The 19,730-nt window shown below is 35.8% G+C and overlaps 1 protein-coding gene across 3 annotated transcripts in view; it reads right to left on the minus strand.

The window, feature by feature from the left end:
* Positions 1-19,730, minus strand: part of Immp2l (inner mitochondrial membrane peptidase subunit 2) — an 872,509-nt gene that overhangs the window by 221,907 nt on the left and 630,872 nt on the right. The window lies entirely within an intron of this gene.

Below are 19,730 nucleotides of genomic sequence, written 5' to 3' on the forward strand. Positions count from 1 at the left end.
CATAATTAAATTTGCTATCTTTTAAATGGGTGCTTGGGAAATTTCCTACACACCATAGCCAATTGCAGATCTCCTTTCTTTTGTGTCAGTACTCAACTTTTCCAGTTTACTCATAGGATTTAGAACCAAACGTTCAACATTTATAAGAAACAAAACAAAGAAAAGAAGCTCAATGATTTCTTGTCAGATATAAACTCAGTATTAGTTGAAGAGTTTTCATCAGCACTGAATTATTCTTAAGAAACTTTAATAATTTGGAATATTGGGCATCAATGATAATTACACACATTCACAAGACACTCTTGTTCTTAACACTGGCAACGGAAGGCAGTCGTGAGGGGCTCTCTCTCTGTTGGTGACAATGGCAAATGTTGCAAACTTTTAGTTTCTGTTTCTCTTTTGGATCTTCTTTGGCAAAATTCTTTAAAAAAAAACTAAAACATTCATTCGTGCAGACCTAGTTTCTTTTCCTTGTAGCAATCCATTGCACAGAAAAAAATCAGAACTATGAACAAATGTTTATTAACAGGAATATTAACCATTCATTTTTATAACCCTTCCTTCAAAATTCAATTTATACAAATATCTAATAGTAAATGTTTGGTTGAATAAATTATGAAACAATTATATATGAGACAAATTTAGAGTAAAATGCAATTCAAATCCCACAATGACAATTCTTCTGGGAGCAGACTCCCTCCCCCCCTTATTAGGAAATGAATTACTAAAATAAAGCACACTGGAAAATGTCAGCCCAAAGAAGCTGCTCAATAGAGGTTTTGTGAATGAATGAATGAGTTAATACCAAGGCTAACAAGTTCAGAACCTGAGCTCAGCATGCTCTTTTCTCACTGGGAATCTCTCTGATAGTACTTTTGGTAGTTAGCAAGCTGCATATGTACAGAAGAAAGCATAAAATGGAGAAAATATACATAAATTGGTGCTGTAGCAATTGAAACTATTCATTATCCAGGATGGTTTTTAATTTTCAAGATAATTTCAGCATTGAATTACTTTGCTTTAGATCAGGAGGTCATTCGTGCATGGAAGCAATGTTGTGGCTATTAGAACCCCATAGCAAGTTAATGACTGCTGTTTATTTTTAATTACTACAGGGAAGGTTTTTGGCTTTTTTGAGAAAAGCAAAAACAAGCTGAACACATCCTACCCTCATATACTTTACAATATATAAGTACTCTCCATTTAAAATCATTCCATTAGTTCCTGACATCACTACTGCCTTATCCTGAGATTATCTCTAAGAACTAATCTCCCACATTAAGGTTATCTCTAAGAACTAATCTCCCACATTGAATGTTAATGACAAGAGAAGATGCTTTTTACCTAATTTCTGGACAGACATTACTCTGCAAATAAATCCAAACATTTTCTCACATTATTAAGCTGGGTATTTTGGATAAATTCCTTAAGAAACAATTATACATTGCTTTCTTTTCAAATAACCATTTAACAATATATACACATCTGGTGTATATATGTATATAGATATATATACACATATGTGTACATATTGCATACAGTTGATTACTATTCATGGTTTTAGGCATTCACTGGAGGTCTTGAGGTATATTCGTCATGGACAAGTAGGGCTACGATGTAGGTAGGTGTGAGTGTGTCTGGGTGTACATGTCCATATCATTAGATCAAAAGAGAACAGGCTCCTCTGACTCAATGCCTTCTACCTAATGAATGCATGGCCTAGCTAGGTGAGCCATTCAACTTAGTAAGATTTTTTTTTTCTCATTAAAAAGTTATTTGCCAAGGAAACAAAATGCATCCCAGCTCTCATAGGACCTTCATTTGCTTGGCAGTTACAAGCGAAGGAGCTAAAGGTTTCTAAGTACACCAAAAAGCTTGGAGGGTCTGCTTCAAATCCAAGAATGGGAACTAACAGCAGCCTAAAGTAAAATGAGATTTTTTTTAATGCTACATAAATAAGAAATATAAGAAAATTTCTCTGATCGCTGGCAATATCAGGAAAAGCCAAGGATGTGAAGAGAAAGACCTTTGGGAACTGGACAGATAAACTCTTGGTTATGAAAAATAGAAGTAAAGAAGAATTATACAGTAAATCAAACATAGTATCATTTTTTTTTTTTTTTTGCAATGAAATGCTAGGCCTGAAGTCAAACATACTCTTCTAGAAGCTAGCAGAATGATATAAAACTCAGATCGAGTTTCAATGTCACATAAACTAAGGAGTCAAGATACTTCGTGATAGGAAATGAGCTCACCATAAAAGTACCACTATCATTGAGCAGTTCCTTAAAGTGACCATCTTATCTCAACAATTTAAGAACACCTTTATCCCATCATTTTCTTCTAGCCACTTACAATGCTCTATTTTTCTTTATTGTTCCTACTAACCCTTGACATGCCTTTATGGATTTATTTGTCTACTGTTTCTCTCTACTAACATGTAACCTGTCAAAGTTTGCCTTTTTTTTTTTATTCACTAGTGTCCTCGGAAGGCAGAAAAACATGACACAAATTATTCAGCAAATATTTGTAGAATGAATTACAAATGAGTATTTCACTAGAGAATGGAAATACTGCCAAAAAGGCAGAATAATACTGTGGAAAGCACATAGATTCTACAAACAGAATAAACCAATTATAATCACAATATTATTGCTCACAAGAACTCTTGTACAAGTTACTTTCACCTGTGAATGTTATAAATAAAATATACTTTAACTAGACTAAGAAAAGGATGACCAGAAAAATGATACTGTAATAATAGTTTGCTATACACTTTAATCTTTAGACTTAGCTTATCTTGTCTCATTACATTACCGATTTAATACTTTCAAGCTTACATGATCTTGAACAACTTGATGAAACTCAAAATATCAGTTTCCTCATTTTTTAAACTAAACAAAAAGAAACTTCAAGGCTGTTAGGTGGGAAAATGTAACATTACATAAATGAATATTCTCCTAGTTTGACTACTTTTAGGGAAAGTACTGAATGCAGCTCTGATGTATACTTAGAACTAGTGAGTTGTAGTTCTTGTCACCACTGTCTCCCTTTGGCCAGTATTTTCTTTCACTTTATAATTCATAACATGTGTAGATTTCCTATCTCTTAGCATCAGTCTCTTCAAAGTACCTAAATTCTGCTTTAGTAATTCCATTTTCCCACAGTTGCTCTTGGACTATAGACTATAATGAATAAGCGAATCCCTTTCTGGGACACTTTAAGACATATGTGAAGAGATACTCTATCTATGTGTGTATATTCAAATATTATAGTTGAATGTGAAATTCATTGGTAGTTTCACCTAGTGGTCTCTTGCATATATGAATATTGTTATGTTAATACACAGTGGTTTATCCAGATACTGGGAAGGACGAAAAGAACTATTTGAGCTGTAGAACCTGGTAAAAAAAAATATATATATATGGCATATACATAGAGCATGTTCTATCTCTTAGACTTCAATCTAACTTTTTTTGTTTTGTTTTGTTTTGCTTTGTTTTTGTTTTGCGAGGTAGGGTCTCACTCTAGCCCAGGCTGACCTGGAATTCACTATGGAGTCTCAGGGTGGCCTTGAACTCAAGGCAATCCTCCTACCTCTGCCTCCTGAGTGCTGGGATTAAAGGTGTGCGCCACCACACCCGGCTCAATCCAACTTTTAAAAGCTACCTAGAGTAGCTTAAAATTACGATGGTAAAATATTGGGCTAGTTCTTCAGGACTGCCAAAGAAATATAATACTCCAATAGAATTTCTTTAGAGAAGGAATTTTAAATAGCTATGTGCTCCTGAACTCACATAAAAGAAAGACAAGAGAATCTTTCAGGTGATTGAACAGTTAACTGAGGTGTCAGCCCACAAGGTTGTACATATCTATAGCTTGCAAATAATTTTGCTTTTGACAGTCAAAAATGAATTCTGTATGGTATTCTAACTACCTTTCTAAAAGAAGACGTTTTTAGTATTACCTTTACCAAGACAAGTTACCTAGGCCTTATAAATAGAATGAAGAATTATTGCCTCCAATTTGATTTGACCTTGAAAACAATGTTTCTTAACTTCTCTGAATCTTTTAAGTGTCATCAGCCGAATAAAAAAGCACTGTTCATGTAGTTCTTGGTACTAGAAGAACTAGGGAAATGATTTTTCAAGTTTCTCTCTCTCTCTCTCTCTTTTAGTAATTAATGATTGATTAAGGATATTACTTTTCAAACCTTCTAGTGGTTTTTCTTACCATTCAAAGGAGAGAGTACTCTGTGGGTGTTTATTGCCCCTGAATTCCAAACCGCAGGATTTTTATTTTTTTGAAGAGATGAAGAGTCAAAGGCTATGGACTCAGCAAGGTCCAGAGTCAAAATTCTCTATTATCACTGGCAGGTAGGATTAGGAAAAAGCAATCCGCCATTTAAAAGGAAATGCCATGGCTGGAGAAATGCCTTAACAGTTAAGGCAGTTGCTTGCAAAGCCTAAGGACCCATCTTAGATTCTCCAGATTCCATGTGAGCCAGACACATAAAGGTGAGGCAAGTGTAATATTGCACCTGCTCACTAGGTGGTACAAGCATCTGCAGTTCAATTTCAGTGGCTGAGGCCCTGGTGAGCCAATTCTCTCTCTGTATCTCTCTCTTGTTCTGTCTTTTTCACTCTATCTCTCTAAAATAAATTTAAAAAATAAGGTGCTGGAGAGATGGCTTAGGGGTTAAGGCATTTGCATGCAAAGCTAAAGAACCTTAGTTCAACTCCCCAGGATCCATAAAAGCCAGTTGCAGAAGGTAGCAAATGCACCTGGAGTTTGTTTATTTATAGTGGCTGGAGGCCCTGGTGTGCCCATTCTCTCTCTTTCTCTCTCTAAATAAATAAATTAATTAAATTTAAAAAAATGGAAAATCCATTGGAAAGTAGTTGTGGACCCTGAAAGAACAACAGCAAAAAAAAACAAACAAACAAAAAAAAAAAACACCCTGTTTCTTTTTTCAGATGAAGTTGAAGTAGTAACTCATATAACTTGCATGGTTTGGGAAAAGCTAAGAGTTAACATTAATTTGCCTTGGCAAACTGCAGAGGCAAATATGTTTCTTGTGCTGATTCCAAGTTTTGGATATTATCTAAAGGTAGCAATCAACAATTGTGCATTTGTATGGGCACATATTTTTTTAAATTTTTCTTAGGCATATAATATATGTCCTGTGATATGGTTTGACTATTAGTCACTTTTAACATCCATGTTGTTATCAGTATCTAGATCTGGTACTGTGAAGAGATGACTCAGTATTTCAGGGATCCATGCTCATGAATGGATGAACCAACCTTACAGTAGAAAGGGTTCATTTTCAAAGAGGAATTAGCCTTCTCCTGTCTCACCCTCCTCATTCCTTATTTCCTCCTTCTCCCCTTCAGCTCTTTTCTCTTTCCTGCTCTCCAACTCCCACTCTGTGCCTCTTTACCAAGTGATTGTGTGATTGCTGAGAACTATGAGAAATAAATTTACGTTCATTATACATTACAGAGTCTGTGCTATTCCATTATAATAGCATAAAAAAACCAAAAAAGTAAAACATATGGTCAATGAACATTTAAATTGCCAAACTGTTTTCTGAATCAGTTGCATGAGCAAAATATATGATTTCCAGGTGTGCCATATCTCATCAACTTTTGATGTTGCCATGCACTAATTTTAGCCTTTTTAAAGACTTAAAATGTTTCTCATTGTGGTTCCTTAAAGATTTGAATCTGGCATGACCTCATGACCTCACAATGCCTGACGCTAACTACATAAGACCATTATAATAGGATGGTGACATCAAAATAAAAGAGAGACTAATTGAGAGGGAGAAGGAATATGATGGAGAGTGGAGGTTCAACAGGGAAAGTGGAGGAGGGAGAGAATCCCAATGGGATTACATGATTTACAATCATGGAAGTTGTTCATTTAAAAAAAAAGATTTGAATCTGGATATTTTTTCATGTATTTATTTTGTCATGTGCATATATTTTTTAGTGAAATATTGACTCTGTGTGTAAAAAATAAGTTTGGTATTTTGTCTTATTTTTGATGTAGGAGTCTTTATGTAACCTACAGACAAAATTTTTATTAGGTGTCTTTCCAAATATATCCTGGGCCTTCCTGTGCTTGTTTCATTTTCATTAATAATTTTTCAAAAATAATTATACTGGTTTTAATTCTGATAGTTTATTTATAATGTTTGCTTGATCTCTAAATCACAGTGATCTCTCTTGTTTTCTTCTTCTACTTTTACAATTTTAAGTCTTCCATAATCATTTTTTTGTAGCATGAAGTATAGTTCAAGTTTAGTTTTCTGGTTTTTTTTTTTTTTTTTGGCATAGGCAGATCTGTTTTCTTCCAACACTATTGTTTGAAAAGATCATCTTCTGTTTCTTGAGTTACTGTGGCATCTTTGCCAAAAATTAATTTATCACATATGGATAAGTCTATTTCTAGAACCTCGGTTTTGTTCCATTGATGTTTATGCCAACAACACACTGCCTCGATAATTGTAACTAAACCAGACAGAGCAAGTCTGTTTTCTCTTTTCCAAACCACACTGACTATTTTAGATCCTCTGTACTTCCACATAAGCTTTAGAATCACCTGTCCATTTCTATACAGCTGGGAATAAGACTGGGATTGCACCAAACTAGCAGTAGAGCATGAATGCTCCTGGGAAGAGCACAGTACCATCCTCCAATCTAAAAGGTCTTTTAAACATTTTCTTTAAATTTACTATATGTAACTGACAACCAGGTAGTTAACATACATTGTTAATTCCTTTTTAAGAACTTACTAGATGTAGTAGTTTGAATCAGATGTCCTCCATAAATTCATGTGTTTTGAATGTTTGGTCCTTAGGCAATTTGGGAAGTGGACTCTTTCTGGAGAAGTTGCATTTCTGGGTGGGCTTTGGGTCGCTGGAGCCCAGCTTCCCCTTGCCAGAGCTCAGCTCACTCTCTTGCTGCTTTCTGCCAATTAATTTGTCAACGAGTAATGTCTAGCTTCTGTTCTACTATCATTTTTCTTCTATCATGAAGATTCCCTTTTAGAATAGAAGCCAAAATAAACCCTTTCCTCCTAGCAACTGCTTTTGTTTGGGTGTTTTGTCTTGGCAATGAGAAAGTAACTACAGCAGAATATTGGTTCCAGAGGACTGAGGTCATTGATGCTAGACACCTGATTGTGTGATTTCTGGTATTTGAAACTTATTTGATAGAGGAAAATGGAAGGATTTGAAACCTTAGACTAAAAGACACCTTTTAAGGAGAGCTTGATGGACCATTCTGGTGAGAATTTAGAGACTTAAATGCAAAAAGAACCTGTGGACGGTAAAGGCCTTTACTGATGAGGGAAAGAGAACTTGGCCGGCTGTGGACTAGAGAGACTGGGGGTGCTACTCCCATGTCCCGAGAAAATAGTAAAGTTGAATTTTAAAAACAACAGAATAGGGCATAGAAAGAAATGAAAAGTTCACACTGGAGACTGGTTTAGCTGCAGTTATTTGAGAAATTACCACCATTGAGAGTGGGCCAGCTGGTTTGCAACTGAGACAGTGGGAGGCTGCTGCCCCTTATGAAAGGAAGGAAGAATGCTGAAGGAGTTTCCTGTTCTACAAAATCAGCTTCATTTTCCCTTAGATTAATAAATTTGTAGCCCACCTGGTATCATGTAACTGTAACAAATGCAGGAAAGAGAGGGTCAACGGATACAATGCAGTTTTTTTGGCAATGACCCCCTAAGTGATGCCGAGTAGGGTTATAATCCCTGAAGAGAGGCCATAAAGCGCCATGGGATGGATGAAATATGGGTTGTGTTGGAGACTGCAGGATTTTGGAGATGCCAAGACTATGGGATGGCTGCGAAAGTAGAGCTGTTGTCTTGAGCCGTAAATAGCTTAGCTGGATGGGTAGACCTGGAATTACAGATGTTTCATTATGGGTGCAGATGCTGGACAATCAAGCTTCAGTATTCAATATTTGGTCTGCTTGTTTTAGATACTGAATTGGTCCAATGTTTTCTATTAAAAGTATTTATTGGAGAGAGAGAGAGAGAGGGAGGGAGGGAGGGAGTGGGAGAAGGAATATGTGCAAACCAGGGCCTCCAGCCATGGCAAACAAACTCCATATGCATGTGCTACCATGTGCATTTGGCTTATGTGAGCACTAGGGAAACAACCTGGGTCCTTAGGCTTCACAGGCAAATGTATTAACTGCTAAGTCATCTCTACAACCCTCAATGTTTTCTTTATGTGGCTGCTTTTGCAGCAGGAATGTGTACTCTGTGCCATTTTGTGCATGTGTTTTGAGTTTACAGGTTCATAGTTAAGAGATTATTTCATATGAGACTGGAATTTTGATCAGGGTTGAGATTGATAAAAAGCATGAAGACTTTTAAAGCTGGACTGATCGTGTTTTGCATCATGAGTTGGTCTTCAGTTTATGGAGTCCAGGGGAAAATGTGGTAGTTTGAATAAGATGTTCTCTATGAACTTGTGTGTTATGAATGCTTGGTCCTCAGCTGGTGGCAACTTGAGTCTTGTTGGAGGAGATGTGTTTTGGTAGGTGGGCTTTTGACTGTTATAGCCCAGGTACTCCATTGTCAGATCACTCTTTTGCTGTTTTCTGCCCGCTGCTGTGACAAGAAGTGATGCCCAGATTGTGATTTTTTTCTTCTTTTTCCTCCCATCATGAAGCTTCCTCTCAAGACTGTAGGCCAAAATTAAGCCTTTCCTCCTATCAACTATTTTTAGATGAATGTTTTGTTCCAGAAATGAGAAGGAAACTACAGGAGTTTGAAGTCATTTAGACTTTTTTTCTGGGCTAGAGGGATGGACTAGCAGTTAAGGTGCTTTCCTGTCATGAGAATAATGCATACCTCATAAAGTTTTATGTGGGTGTATGTTCCTCCATCTACTGTGTCCTAAAGAGTTGGTGCAGAATTAGTATTATCTCTTAATAATGTTTGGTAGAGTTCATCAGTGATGCAGTATAGACATGGGATTTGTCTTGAAGTGGTCCCATAACATTATAAATTCTACTCATTTAATAGATATAATACAATTTAGACTATTGCTTGTTTCTGGGATAAGACATACGTGAGGGTTAAGTTCTGCTGTCGACTTGATCAGATTAGTAGTCCACAGGCTCTCAGGTCTCTGAGGTTGCTTCCAAGAAAGATTAACTGAAGGAGAAAGTCCTGCCTCCATGGTGGGTGGCACTCCCACTGGTTGGTTATGTAATAAAGAAGCTCTGAGAAGACACAGTCCCCTTTGTCTCACCTGGCTAACTGTGCTAGTGAACACTTTCATTCATTTGTGCATCTATGCTGTTCGTCTATCCTTCTGTTCAAGGTTCCTCAGACTATTGACATGGGCTGAAGATCAGTGTCTCTCCAAGAAGACTTCAGACCTTGAGTGCTGGACTAGGACTGCTAAGGGATCCAGGCACATAGGCTGAGTAGCTACTTGACTCTCAAGCCCACAGACATCTGTTGTTGGACTGACATAAGTTAATCCAATAAATTCTCTTTTTAATGCCAAATCATTATATCAGTTCTGCTCCTCCAGAGAGCTCTAACTAATGCAGGCTGTGGTGAAAGGAGTGGTTCTAGAGAAAGAGAATTATCAAGATTGATTTCTCCAGTAGGTTTGGTGCTATCTGAAGCTGGATCTTCAATTCCAGGGCTACCAAAGGCTTTATTGGTCATAAGGAGCACATTAATAATACACAATGTGAGCTATTTAATGAACTCTTTGAGATAGTTGTATTTAATGATTCTGAGTCACATCTTGTGAGGAGCAAGGAATTTAGTGACTCTGTATATAAAACTTTAGAATATGTGTGGAAAAGAAAGGCAAATGATGATGGTGGTTTGTTGCTTCTAGCATCTCTAAATTACTAAGGGAAAAGTGTAAGTTTCCCAGCTCAAGACCCACATACATGATCTGGAGGTTTCTAAGTATATCCTGGACAAGTCTCTTCTCCAAACGCAAGTGACAGGAGGAAAGGTTTTATTTTGGCTAATAGTCTCAAGGGGAAGCTCCATGATAGCAGGGGAAAGAATGGTATGAGCAGAGGGTAGACATCACTTTTGCTACATCAAACATCAGCAAGAGAGTGAGCAAAGCTCTGGCAATGGGGAGCTGGTTATAACAGCCCAAAGCCCACCCCAGCAACACACCTCCTCCAACAAGGTTCTACCTCCCAAATTACCACCAGCTAGGGACCACACATTCAGAATCTTTGAGTTCATGAGACCATGTGACTCAAATTACCACAACTATCTTTTACTTCTTTGGAGAGCTTTAGAATTTTGATTTATCCAGATCCATTTTCCTTAAAGTTTTTTTTTTTTTTTTTTTAACCATGAAACTACAGAACATTTACTATTGTTTTGCCCCTCTACTATCGACAAGATCTATACAGGTACTCCAACTGTCCTTTCTAGCAAGGATATTTTTTCCATGTCTATAATAATGCTAGCTTTAAGTGTTATACTATATTCAACTTTTCAAAACAACTACCCATTTACCATCTCTCGCTTACTCATTTTCTAGTATTATTGTATTCTTATCACTATTGTTACCTTTCTACTACTTAATTTCATTGATTTGATTTTCCAGTTAATGTCCTTTCCAAATAGTATGTTTTTCAATAATGAAGCTTCCATTTGCTCTTTTTTCTATCTTTCATTTCTTGTTACATTAAGTTTTCTTTCACCACCTTGGCATGTTTACAATTTAACAGTTGTCAGATGGTCCTTGGACCACCACTACCAACATTTTAAATCATTTTGGAAGTACATTTCTGGTAAATGAGTAGTTATATTAAAAACTTAAATGGCTAATTGTGGGATGCTCATGTATCCCTTTAAGAATGCTGGGTTTTGTTCTAGCATGCAGTTAAATTCTGAGCATTGGTTTTATTCTTTAAAAATCTTGATCTTTGGCAGGGGAAATGTGATTCAGCAGTACAAGCCTGCAAAGTCTACCTATCCAGGTTCAATTCCCTGTATTCACATAAAGCCAGATGCATAATGTGGCACATGTATAAGAAGTTTGTTTGCAGTGGCAAGAGGCCCTGGAGTATTCAACTTACCTTTGTCTTTCTCCGTGTCTCTGTCTTTCTCTGCTTAACAACTAATAAATATATTTTTAAAAAATCTTGATCTTCAGTTTTGTTAAGGTAAGTCAAAGCAGCTTTTGCTCTAGGGCTAGTTTATTTAGCTTTATGACTAACAGTATGTGTTTCCAAGGACTCTTACCCATGCCATGCACTTGCACTTTCATTGAGCACTTTGTTCCACAAAGTATTATCTCAAGAACCCAGAATGCCTTCTCAGTGCTAAGCAATGACTAGGCTCCATTGTAATCAATATAGAAAGTTGAAGTCAATCATAAAACTCATTTGCTTTCCTTCTCTTATGGATCACAAGGTCTGGGCTTTCTTCTGTCCAGTAACTGAAAACAGTTATTTTATATTCTGACATTTTAGTTGCTAATTCCAAAGAGTCAATTCCTATGGCACTTTCATGAACAGAAGGAGAAGTTAGCCTGGAGATATTCAATAACTGGACAATGGCTGAACCTAGGCATTTAGAGTTGCAGATGTTTCCCAAATGATTCTAATATGCAGCAATGGATAAATTTGTTTTACAAACAGGCATTAGGAAGCAGTAGAAGAATTCCAGGACATAAAACCTGAGATTAAATCAGAATAGACCAATATGGAAGCTTATAAAAATGTGCAAAAGCCAAACATAATAATGCTTATTTTGAAAATAAGAATTAAGTTACCCCAATGACATTAAAAACAAGTGGTTAAGTTCAATTTTTGGTAAGGTTTGTTAATTAGTCTAGGAGAGAATAGAGATGTTTATTTTCAATTAATTTAAAAGCATAAAGAAGGTAACAAAAACAGAAAATTATAATTCACTAAAAACACAAAATAAGATGATACCAACAATATCCATATAATAAAAATAGACTGATGTAACTAAAAATTATCACTCATTTGAAAAAAAAAAATCTGGCTATAAAATTTTCATGTTTTATGCACACACTATTTATGAGGAAAATACATGAAAAGAGACACAGATATTTTGATAATTATTAGTAACAAGCAAATAACAATATAACAGTAAAGTCAGGAAATAGTAGCAATATTAAGATCAGGCCAAATGAGACAAGACTCTGAGACACAGCTGGAATTTTAAGCAAGCACCTTTAATCATTGAGCCATCTTCCAAGGCCAAGGCTAGATTTTCAAATGGACCTGGCCATGGAAGAATACTGGTGCCAATTTTATCTTACAAGAACATTTTGAGTAGGATGATAATCCTATAACTCTTTTGTGGATAAAGTTTGTTATATATATTTAAAAAAACAAAGCACATAGCCAGAGGTTCTAAAACATTCTTTGAATCTTTTTGCTATCACAAGATGACAAGTAACTTTGCAGCTTAAATCTACCCATTCTCAATTGCCAGCCTAAATTCTGCCAAATGTTTGCTTTATAATCAAATACTTCTACAGAAAGACTCATATTCTTTCCCTTGCCCATGAATTGAATTAATTAGAAATGAAACAAGCAATTAATAGAAGAATTTAAGGAAATCAGGTAAAAACACTTCAAGGAACTCCCTATGACAGTGACTCCCTATGGCTCACAGTGGTTACATTTTGCAGGTTACAGCTGTAAAGACCTTAGCAATGACCTAATACTACTCTTTGTGCAAGTAAAGGAGAGGTCAAAAGCATCTAGGTGATGTCATGTAGCTAGTTAATAGTAAAGCAAAGACTATAGAAATCATACACCATAATTTTCTTTTCATTGTACTGTGAATCATGACTACTTGAGATTTCAAAGTAGAGGTCTTAACATCTTTTCACTAGAAACAAAAAAAAAAAAATAGAAATATTACCTTCTAAATAGACTCTAGGCTGTTGCTAGGTGATCAGAGGCAGTCTATGCTGTTCATTTAAATTAAAAGTTAGGCTCATACATATTCACAATAAGGGTTGCATAATTAATTTTTCAAATCTAATATGAATGCTCAGTATAGCTAAGGAATTACTTTAATGATGAATATTTTTGATGTGATTTTTTCTAAATTTACAGAAGCACAAATGGAACCATTTTCCTTGATCTTTAGCATATTTTCATGTTAAACATACATTTAAAAACTACTTGTGGCTATGCTTGAAAACCAATGCATTTAATAATGATATGAGACAGGTGCCAGCATTCACTAAGTATCAGGCTCTATATACACATTCCACCATGACACAATCTGTACTTACACTCTGATCTGCTCAGCTGTGCAAATGCAATTTATGCTGTGTTAGCATATATTATACTTAGTTTATTAAGGATAAGGCTTAAGAAGATGACATTGTTTTAGGCTAGAATAAATAAAAAAGGCACTGTGAATATCTGAATTGAGATATAAATAGCTATTTAATGCTAACAGATCAAGAAGGCATAAAATTCAAATCCTAGTTATTTATGAAAAGAATTTTCACTAGTATATAATTTTGAGAAATGACATCAAAATGAAGGGTATCCTTTAAAATTTATTTTCCAATGAAAATATTCATTGTAGACAAAATTAAATATGTTTAGATGTTAGTTCATTATTATTATTAATTATTATTATTATTATTTATATTCTCTTCATCATTCTACAATTTATTATATACAGCATTTTGGGTTTTTTTTTGTTGTTTTTTTTTTTCATGGTAAGGTCTCACTATAGCTCAGGCTGACCTGGATTTCACTATGTAGTCTCAGAGTGTCCTCAACCTCATGGTGATCTTCCTACCTCTGCCTCCCGAGTGCCGGGATTAAAGGTGTGTACTACCCTCCTGGCTCTAATATATACATATCAATGTCCCTAGAAACTGTATTAAATTTTTTAATACTTCCAAGTATTATAATTATATTATAATTTTAGGCAATACATATGATGGCAGAATATACTAAAGATAAGTCCACAGATTCAATAATATATTTAATTTTCATATATTTAAATTTTGTTTTGACTAAAATAATAACTACTGCTGTGTGTTGTCAAAGATACCAAGCTTCATGATAAGTTTACTTAATGTTAAACTGGACTTTATAAGTATAACCAGTGACTCAGCATCATTCCACGCATGACTTCCTAGCAAACCAATTTAAATAACACAGTAAATTTACAATGTATAGTTTTATTTTTTAAATCAATATTTATTATAAATGGTATTGCTTTACTTGTTCCCAAAGTCTTCCCTAGGAGTAATTTGCTGGTTCATCATTTACTTTGTTAGTATTTTCCACATGCTAGTTACAAGAGAAAAAAAAAAAAAAAAAAAAACAACCTTTAATTGCTGTTGTAAGATCCAATAACATTTAACTATCCAAGATGCTATGAATACATTTACACCTCTGCTTAGTGTAAGTCATACAAATTTAAGTTTCAATATTAAAATAACTGCATGCTATTCTTTTTATTTCCTACACATTCAATGAGCTTTGAGTTAATTAGTTAAACAAAAAAAGTAAAAAGGAATGTCTTGCAGCCAAAGTTCTCACTAAATCATGATTCAAAATATCGCCTTAGAAATCAGCACAATAGGATAATATAGAAGCAGGAAAGGAATCTGTCAAAGGGGAATGAATGTGAGCTGCTAAGCTAGGCAGACTGGGACTGAGTGCCAGTTCTGATTCTTTTCCTCTTGGATCTGGGACCTCAGGTCTCAGCTTCCTCCTCATAAAGAAACATAGATAACAGAGTATCTGCTTTCCATATAATGAGATAATACTTTTCTAAGATGATGCTTCTCATATGATACCTGGATCAATGGTAAACAAAGTGATTAAGATAGCCAGAAAAATTTAATAAATATTTAATGAGTCTCTTAAGATTAAGAATTGTTAGGCATGAAAGATACAAACATAAAAAAGGCACAGATGTGGACCAGGAATAATCTGTAGTTTAGTTAGGTAAATGAACTATCTTAAGCAGATAATTGCAATTCAAAGTGGTAAAGGAGTTCAGCCTTAGAGATGTAAACAGGACAAAAAGAAGAACATACAAGAGATAGCCTGCTCACCATTGCAGGAATAGGTTTTATTGTTTTGTTTTCTAAATATTTTATTTTTAGTTATTTATTTGACAGAGAAAGAAGGAGAAAGAGAGAGAGAATGGGTGTACCAGGGTCTCCAGCCACTGAAAACAAACTCCACACATCCCCCTTGTGCATCTGGCTAATGTGGGTCCTGGGGAATCGAACTTGGGTCCTTTGGCTTTGCAGGCAAATGTCTTAACTGCTAAGCCATCCCTCCAGCCATCAGGAATAGTTTTAATGGGAAAGAAACACATTTTGTTCTTTAGACATTTGTTTCTACAATTTTCAGCCTCCCATGGATTTAACAATAAGTTATCAACATCTTTGAATCACCAAGGAAAATATATATAAGTTTGCAAATAAGATATCAGTATTTCAAATAATAATAAACCAATCTGGGAGTTATATACAAAAACTGAGATAAGAGAGAAAGATTTTTTTAAAGGAAAAGACTAAAGAGGTATTTTATTTTTAAACTACAGAGATTCTTGATTATTTAAAAAGAAATAAAATGTGTACAATAAAGTTTTTAAAATGCTGACATACAAATAAACGACATTTACATTACACAAAAGATAACATAAAAGCCTTCCATATAAAAGACAAATTATCCAATAGGAAATAGATAAAACAAGTGAATGTACAAGTCACTAAAAAAAAGATAGACAAAACACTTTTCAAGTTCACTAGTAGTCTGAAAGATCCACATTAAAGTAACTCTAAGGTACTCTGTCACCAACATCTGGCACCTACTGTTGGGAAGGGTTTGGGAAAAGTACACTTTCTCATTCTAGCAGATATACAGTCAGCATCTTCTTGGAAAGCAATTTGGCAGCACATATGAAATTTTTAAAATCATTTGCCTTATGATGTAGCAATGTCACTGCTGGGATGAAATGCCATAAAAAATACCTCTGTAAGAGCACAGGTACAACAATGCGTTGTTACAACACTGTTCACAGCAGCAAAAGATCTGGAAGCAAAAATAATGCTTAAAAACAGTGGCAAGTTTGGATGGACTCTAATAGTGAGGCATCTGCCTAGCATGTGCAAAATTGTGGGTTTCAACCCCAGTGAGGAACTGTAGGGGTAACAGCCTGACCCCTGCTCTGAAAATAGAAGTAAGGAATGTGTTTGAATCTGTAGGGAGATAATCTGGGTCATTCCACTGTGATAGAGGTCCTAAGTGTCAGAAGAGTGGCCATTTCTTATCTCTGCTTCCTAAGAGGCATTCTCCTTTCCTAGGGGAGATGATCACCTCCTTCTGAGAAGGTTAACAGCCTTCTTGGAGGATTAGGATTCCTGGGTAGTTTACCTTCTCCCAGAAACCCTGACCCCAGACATCCATTGTGTGAAATGACCAGTTCGGCTCCCCCATCCAATTGACTCCCTTAAATACCCCCAAGTGGAGTCTCTGGGTGGCTGTTCCCATATTCAAGGAACTCTACACCTGCCCAATTGAACAAGGGATATAATTATTGAAAAGGCTGTTTGTTGTCCTCACAACAGGTAAAGATCATTTTATCTTACATTTGTCTAAAACATTCAGTCATTCAGGGGATCATTGTTAATTTAATGGAAATTATGTCATAATTTTAGAAGTACGAATGATTTCTGATTATAAGCTAAAATATCTTGAAATATAAAAATATGATTTTACAAAACACACATTAAAAAAATGGACTGGAAAGATGGCTTAATGATAATGGTGTGTGCCTGCAAAGCTAAAGGACCCAGCTTTGATTTGATTCCCTAGTATGCACATTAGCCAGATGCACAAGGTAACACATGTCTGGAGTTCATTTGCAGTGGCTAGAGGCTTTGGTGTGCACATATTCTCTTTTTCTCTCTCTCTCTCCCTCTCTACTTCTTTTCTCTCTCCCTCTCAAATAAAATAATTTTTAAAAACTCACTTATAAAAAATATGCAACTACACATTTGGCACTTAGCTCTATCTGATGGATTCATTTTTTGTACATTATAGGTTGATTTGCATGCAAGTTATGACAAGTTGAGAGACTAATATTGAAAATAGAGCATGGGAATTCTTTGTAGTTTATGCTGACTTAAGCAAATATTCTATTTATTTATTTATCTGTTTAAGAAAGCAAAAGAGGAAGATATATAGAGAGAATGGGTATTCCAGGGCCTCTAGCCATTACAAATGAACTCCAGACACAGGTGCCACTTTGTGCATCTGGCTTATGTGGGTATTGAGGAATTGAACCTGGGTCATTAGGCTTCACAGACCAGTATCTTAACTGCTAAACAATCTCTCCAGCCCTATACTGTCTTTTGACGTGATTAGTAGGGTACACTTATTAAAATATGCGTGTATCCAGGTATGGTGGGGCATGCCAGTAATCTCAGAACTCAGAAAGCTGAGGCAGGGGTATCAAGAGTTGAAGAACTACCCAGTCTAAATAGCAAGTTTCAGGCTAGTGATGACTTCCATTTACACACTGCTGACAAAAAAAAAAAGGAAGAAAGGAAGGAAGGAACGAAGGAATGAAGGAAGGCAGGGAAAAGAAAGACAAGAGAAAGAGAGAAACAGAGGGAAGGAAGATGTGAGGGGAGGACTATAGGAAGAGAAGACATTTAAAATGTACGTGATTTGGGCTGGAGAGATGGCTTAGCAGTTAAGCGCTTGCCTGTGAAGCCTAAGGATCCTGGTTTGTGGCTCGATTCCCCAGGACCCACGTTAGCCAGATGCACAAGAGGGCACACGCATATGGAGTTTGTTTGCGGTTGCTGGAGGCCCTGGTGCATCCATTCTCTCCCTCTGCCTCTTTCTCTCTCTGTCTATCACTCGCAAATAAAAATACTTAAAAAATGAAAGTAAATAAAATAAAATGTACGTGATTTAGGGGGCTTTAACATTTTGAGTAAGGCCAGCATGAGACCTCAGGCACTTCGGTTACAGTACAAGGAAGGTACATAAACACCACAATGCAAAGTAAGATACATGTTGTTAGATTAAAAACATGATGAAAATGATGGCAACCTGCGCTATGCATTGAGTACTCATTGTGGAACAAGTGTCATACCGAATGAAAGCAATTTAGGTTTTCTTAAAGAAACTGGTAAAGATTTGAACTCCAGTCCTCCAAAGCCTGTGCACGTAACTAGTATTCCATACTTATTTATGAAAAAAAAAAAGATAATTATGATTGGGCTAATTTGTTTTGAGAAACTGAAACATAAAAATTCAAATATTTTCATGAGTGACACATTAAGCACTTGTGTTAGAAAAATCCCCTAAATCCTTTGTTTTCATAGTTTGGGGATAGACTGGATTATAGAGTGACTTAAACATCAATCTAAACTCTAAATACCTACTATGAACTAATGGAGAACATTTGAAGAGTGTTGACAGCTGAAAAAAGAGTGGCAAAGTAAAACTTTAATTATCCTCACACCCAGAACTGGCAGCCAAGTGGCAAAATGGATCCAGTTATCAATGTAAACCATTCTTGCAGATTCCTTCCATTCAGCTAAGCTTTCCCTGAGTGGAGTTCTTGCTTCCTATACATCCTCAGCTAATGCTGGTCAGAGGGATAGTGCCCCAGCATGAACAGTATTCTACTGGGTACTGATTATTTTTACTGTCTTAGCTTTTATTATAAGAAGAACACTTGCCATCAGATTTATCATTTAACAGATTTTAAAGTGTATAATATATAACTGCTGATTGTAGGTCCTGGGTTGTACAGCAGATAAGCAAAGTTTTGAAAACATTTTATTGATAATTTCATATATGTATATAATATATTTTGATCATAATCTCCTAAAATTACCTTCTTTTCTCTGCTCTCCCCTTCCACTGAACCCCTTCTTCTTCTTTCCAACAAGTCCTCCTTCTACTTTCATATTATTTATTTATTTATTTAGCTACTTAGTTTTGCATTCCTCATAAGTCATGATAAAATATTGATGGGCTCAATATTGTACAAATCTTGTGCAGATAACAACAGTTGCTGTAAGGTCATGAACGCAATGGTCATGTCATGTCCAGAAGTCAGGGTTCTTCATCTTACTTAACTGAAAATTTATGCAACACATTAGCTTTATTTATCCTCTGTGATTCCTTGGCAATGACTAATTTGCTCTTTGATTCTTCTAATTTGTCTGTTTGAGGTATTTAGCATTAAGTGAAATCACATGGTGTTTGCCTTTTGGTGACTATTTCACGTAGCACTATGTTCTCAGAGTTCATCTTTCTTGTTGCATATTAAGGAATATCTCTTCTAAGGCTGTATGTGTACAATACATTTTCTTTATCCATGTTTTTTTATGTGTGAGAGAGAGAACGAGCTGGTGTGCCAGTCACTGAAATCGAACTCCAGATATGTGCGCCACCTTCTACACACGTACAATCTTGCATGCTTGCATCACCTTGTATGTATGCCCTCTGTGGAACCTGGAGAGTCGAACACGGTCCTTAGGCTTTGCAGGCAAGCACCTTAACCACTAAGCCATCTCTCCAGCCCTCCTTTATCCTTTTATCAGTTTATAGACATTTAGGCTGTTCCAGATCTAGGTTATTGTGGGAAGCACTTTTGGGAACATTGAGCTATAGATAGAACTTCAAGATACTGCAATTTTTGTGGTT

The sequence above is a fragment of the Jaculus jaculus genome, chromosome 16, assembly GCF_020740685.1.
Source record: "Jaculus jaculus isolate mJacJac1 chromosome 16, mJacJac1.mat.Y.cur, whole genome shotgun sequence".
In the NCBI taxonomy this organism is placed as follows: Eukaryota; Metazoa; Chordata; class Mammalia; order Rodentia; family Dipodidae; genus Jaculus; species Jaculus jaculus.